Raw genomic sequence first — 5,678 nt, forward strand, 5'->3', positions numbered from 1 at the left:
AGTGCATTGCACTGTTGAACTACAAGAAAGCCCCCATCGAGCTGACATCCGCAGAACTTAAAGCAGCCAGAAACGCTGCACAAAGAACAGCCAGGCGCTGAGCAAATGACTACTGGCAACACCTATGCAGCCATATTCAGCTGGCCTCCGACACCGGAAACATCAGAGATATGTATGATGGCATTAAGAGAGCTTCTGGGCCAACCATCAAGAAGATCGCCCCCTCAAATCCAAATCGGGGACACAATCACTGACCAACGCAAGCAAATGGACCTCTGGGTGGAGCGCACCCGAGAACTGCACTCCAGGGAAAATGTGGTCACTCAGACCGCCCTGAATGCAGCCCAGTCTCTGCCAGTCATGGATGAGCTGGACGTACATCCAACAAAATCGGAACTGATGCCATTGATTCTCTAGACAGTGGAAAAGCCCCTGGGAAAGATGGCATTGCCCTGAAATAATCAAGAGTGCTAAGCCTGCTATCCTCTCAGCTCTCGACGAAATGCTTTGCCTGTGCTGGGACGAGGGAGCAGGACCACAGGATATGCGCAATGCCAATATCATCACCCTCTATAAGAACAAAGGTGACCGCAGTGACTACAACAACTACCATCGAATATCCCTGCTCATTGTCAGGAAGATGTGCTTTTTGCAATTGTACTTAAGCAGCTTCTCTCAGGCCACAGCTGGTTCGAGAGCACAGGTCTTCAGTATGACAGTTGGAATTGTGTCAGGTCCCATCGTGTTTTCTATATTCAGTGCTTTCACCCGTCTCTTGATAGCACGTGGATTTAATGGAATTCTCTCGAGGCTGGCATCAATGATGATAAGGACCAATCTTCTCTTCAACCCAGGACCGAATCCGCTTCCACCACACACTCGGTTTTGGACAAAGCTTTGGCCCCAGCACTGATCCTTGAGGCACTCCACGAGTTGCAGTCTGATATCTTGAAAATGCTCCATTTATCCCTACTCGTTGCTTTCTGTCTGTTTACCTCTAAGTCCTCCTTGCATGTTAATATATTACTTCAATTCCATGAGCCTTTATCTAGTGTATTAATCTTCGATGGTATCTGACCGAATGCCTTTTGGAAATCCAATTATACCACATTCCTGCCCTTTCAGTTACATCCTCAGAATTCTGGAATAAATCTGTCAATCAAAATTTCCATTCGGTAAAACCATGTTGACTTCGTTTGATCAGAGAATGATTTTCCCAGTGCTTGTTAATACTTCCTTTATGATAGATTCGGACATTTTCCAGACGACTGATGTTCGGCTAACTTGCCTGTAATTCGCCATACTATACAGAAAGCAATGTGGCTCCTGTGGCGCAATTGGTAAGCGCGCGTGGTACTTATACAGTAGTGCAATTAATGATCTATGCCGAAGTTGTGAGTTCGATCCTCACCTGGAGCACAGAATTTTAGACACGGGGAGCAATGAGAAACAGCTGTGCAGTGCAGAGAGCAGTCATTCGTTAGTCTGAACTGGCCAGAAGAAGGGGAACAATATTACTGTGAGGTGACATCAAAGGAACAGGAGCCACGTGTGGTGAGAGCACTGCAAAACTTCATCGTTATTTCCAGCAGAGAAGGAAACAGCTCGGTCCATGCCATCTCTGCACAGAGCAACGCAGGCAGGCTCGATGCCCATAGCCCTGCAAGTCTGCTTTTCTCAGAATTCCTCCTGAAGGCATTGATCATTTCTGCTTCCACCACTCTTGTGGGCAGCGAGTTCCAGGTCATTATCACTTGAGATATAAAAACAGTGCTTCCTCATAATCCCCCACATCCTTTTTTTCCACAGAACTGGCAATTTGTGGTCGCTACTCCTTGTGCCGTCTGTTAATGGGAACAATTTTTCCTTGTCTAACTTATCCAAGCCTGTCATAATTTGGTACACTTCTATTAAATCTCCCCTGAATCTCTTTTGTTCTGAGGAGAACAACCCCAGCTCTGCCAACCTAAAATAAAAGCAAAATACTGCGGATGCGAACCTAACCTTGAAACTAAAATGCTCCATCCATGGAACCCTTCTCCTAAATCTCCTCTAAACCCGCTCAAGGCCCCTCATATTAAAGAACATAGAACATAGAGCAGTACAGCACAGTACAGGCCCTTCGGCCCACGATGTTGTGCCGACACTTTAACCTACTCTAAGATCAAACTACCTACATACCCTTCATTCTACTATCATCCATGTACCTATCCAAGAGTTGCTTAAATGTCCCTAATGTATCTGCTTCAACTACCACCGCTGGCAGTGCATTCCACGCACCCACCACTCTCCATGTAAAGAACATACCTCTGACATCTCCTCTAAACCTTCCTCCTGTCACCTTAAAATTATGCCCCCTGGTGATAGCCCTTTTCACCCTGGGAAAAAGTCTCTGGCTATCCACTCTATCTATGCCTCTCATCATCTTATACACCTCTATCAAGTCACCTCTCATCCTTCTTCACTCCAATGGGAAAAGCCCGAGCTCCCTCAATCTTTCTGCATAAGACATGCCCTCCAGTCCAGGCAGCATCCTGGTAAATCTCCTCTGCAAACTCTCTAAAGCTTCATTCTTATAATGAGGCGACCAGAACTGAACACAATATTCCAAGTGTTGTCTAACCAGGGCTTTATAGAGTTGCAGCACAACCTCGCTGCTCTTAAACTCAATCCCCCTGTTAATGAAAGCCAACACACCATATGCCTTCTTAACAAACCTATCAACTTGGGTGGCACCTTTGAGGGATCTATGGACATGGACCCCAAGATCCCTCTGTTCCTCCACACTGCCAAGAATCCTGTCTTTAAGCCTGTATTCTGCATTCAAATTCGACCTTCCAAAATGAATCACTTCACACTTTTCCAGGTTGAACTCCATCTGCCACTTCTCAGCCCAGCTCTGCATCCTGTCAATGTCCCGTTGCAACCTACAACGGCCTTCCACACTATCCACAACTCCAGCAACCTTTGTGTCATCGGCAAAATTACTAACCCAACCTTCCACTTCCTCATCCAAGTCATTTATAAAAATCACAAAGAGCAGAAGTCTCAGAACAGATCCCTGCAGAACACCACTGGTCACCGAGCTCCAGGCTGAATACTTTCTACCTACTACCACCCTCTGTCTTCGTTGGGCCAGCCAATTCTGTATCCAGACAGCCAAATTTCCCTGTATCCCATGCCTCCTTACATTCTGAATGAGCCTACCATGGGGAACCTTATCAAACGCCGTGCTAAAATCCGTATACACCACATCCACTGCTCTTCCTTCATCAATGTGTTTTGTCACATCCTCAAAGAATTCAATAAGGCTTGTGAGGCATGACCTGCCCCTCACAAAGCCATGCTTATTATCTCTAATCAAACTATGCTTTTGCAAGCATGGGTGGCACAGTGGTGCAGTGGTTAGCACCGCAGCCTCACAGCACCAGCGACCCGGGTTAAATTCTGGGTACTGCCTGTGTGTAGTTTGCAAGTTCTCCCTGTGTCTGCGTGGGTTTCCTCCGGGTGCTCTGGTTTCCTCCCACATGCCAAAGATTTGCAGGCTGATAGGTTAATTGGCCATTCTAAATTGCCCCTAGTATAGGTAGGTGATAGGGAAATATAGGGACAGGTGGGGATGTGGTAGGAATATGGGATTTGCGGAGGATTAGGATAAATGAGTGGTTGATGGTCGGCACAGACTCGATGGGCCGAAGGGCCTGTTTCAATGCTGTATCTCTAAACTAAACTGAATCATCGCCAATGGCAAGGCAAATTCTTCCCTCGCTTCCCGTAATAACCTTGGGTATATCCCTTATGGCCCCGGGGACTTATCTATCATCATGTCTTTCAAAATTTCCAGCACATCCTCCTTCTTAACATCAACCTGTTCGAGCATATCAGCCTGTTCCACGCTGTCCTCACAAACGACAAGGTCCCTCTCACAAGTGAATACTGAAGCAAAGGATTCATTAAGGACCTCCCCTACCTATATCGTTCCTGAAATGTGGTGACAAGAACAGGACAGAGTTGTGGCTAACCAGAGCTTTATAAAGGTTCACCATAATTGCACTGAGTACTTCTTTTTATTAAGCCTAAGATTCCTTATGCTTTACTAACTATTCTCTCAGTATATCTTGCCACCTTCAAAGATCTATGCACCAGCACTCCCAGGTCACTCTGTTCCAGCACGCTCTTTCGAACTATGCTATTATGTCTACATTGCCTCTTCTTAATTCTTCTGTCAAAATGCATCACTTCACACTTGTGAGGATAAAATTCTATCTGCCACCATTCTGTCCATTCTACTGTCCTATCTATGGCCTGTTGTAGGCTGTTCATATTATGCTCACTGGTTGCTGCAGCTCCAAGTTTGGTGTCATCATCAAATTTTGAAATTGTGCTATCTATTCCTGGATTCACGTCATTTACATGAAGAACAAAAATCAGCGCTGACCCTTGGGGAACATCACTATCTAACATCCTCCAGTCTGAAAAACAACCATTTTCTTTGACTTGTTGTTTTCAGTCCTTAAGCCAATATTTTATCCAACTGGACACTGACCGTCCTATTCCATGAGTCACAATTTTATTAACAAGCCTTTAATGTGGTACCTTATCAAATATTTTATTAAAATCCATATAAACAACATTCAGCACACTCCCTTCATCAAAATTCTCCTTTACTTCATAAAAAAATTCAATTAAATTAGTCATGCATGATCTGTCTTTTACAAATCCATGCTGGTTATTTTAATTACCTCGAACCTCTCTACGTGTAAATTGATATTTTCCCTGACTATTGTTACGAAAATCTTACCCACTACTGATGTTAAACCAACTGGCCTGTAATTGCTAGGACTGACCTTACACATTTCTTGGCACCTTCTCTGGCACCTTCTATCCTGACTCAAATTTCCAGAACTTGTGGAAAGACCTTGACCCATCTTGGACTGAGTCTGAGGAGAGGTTTCTCCAACAGAGGCTGATTTTGACCTTGAGCTACATTTGAAATTTCCATTTCATCAGACATGTCTCTCTAACTGTGCCTTGGATCTGAACTCAAACATTTTCTTGCACAAGTTTCTGGCATGATTTGTGTTTGAGTAACTATTGGTGCTCAACTCATAACAAAACTATCTGATTTATCAGACACATTTGATTCTTTCCAACTTCCTTCTTTTTTTTTGCGAACCTCTGAAGGTAAAAAATGAACGATATGTCCAAACCTAACTTTTCCACTACAAAACATCTTGACTAAATATGTACGAGGACCACATCTTCCACCACTCTTCCTGGTCGCCACTTCAACCACTTGTGATGATGAATCTTCACTCTCACCTTCTGGTTCAACTTCAGAATTCTTTCTCCCACGCTACCCCTATCATGACTCTCTTTCTGTCTTGATTGTTTTTCTTCTACTGACAGTGCTAAATGTGGCTTCAGCAATGAAAACCTCATTCTGGCCTGTCTTATGAGAAACAGGTCCCTCATAATTTTAAACACCTCCATTACATCTCCCCTTAACTTCCTCTGTTCCAAGAAATACAAACCCAGCCTTATCCAATCATTCCTCAGCTGATCTGCATGTAAATGACGTTCAGGATGAGTTTCCGAGTTTTTCTCCCTGAATCTAATGAATCCGATCATTGTCAATGGAATCCTTTTAGACGTGGATCCGATGCTATTTGTTCCCC

The 5,678-nt window shown here is 44.3% G+C and overlaps 1 non-coding gene across 1 annotated transcript; it reads left to right on the top strand.

Moving 5' to 3' along the window:
- The first annotated feature begins 1,322 nt into the window (after positions 1-1,322).
- trnai-uau (transfer RNA isoleucine (anticodon UAU)) lies at positions 1,323-1,419 on the top strand. Its single transcript has 2 exons — positions 1,323-1,362; positions 1,384-1,419. It is a non-coding gene; the product is annotated as a tRNA-Ile (tRNA).
- The last annotated feature ends 4,259 nt before the right edge of the window (positions 1,420-5,678 follow it).

Source organism: Heterodontus francisci, chromosome 34, assembly GCF_036365525.1.
Source record: "Heterodontus francisci isolate sHetFra1 chromosome 34, sHetFra1.hap1, whole genome shotgun sequence".
In the NCBI taxonomy this organism is placed as follows: Eukaryota; Metazoa; Chordata; class Chondrichthyes; order Heterodontiformes; family Heterodontidae; genus Heterodontus; species Heterodontus francisci.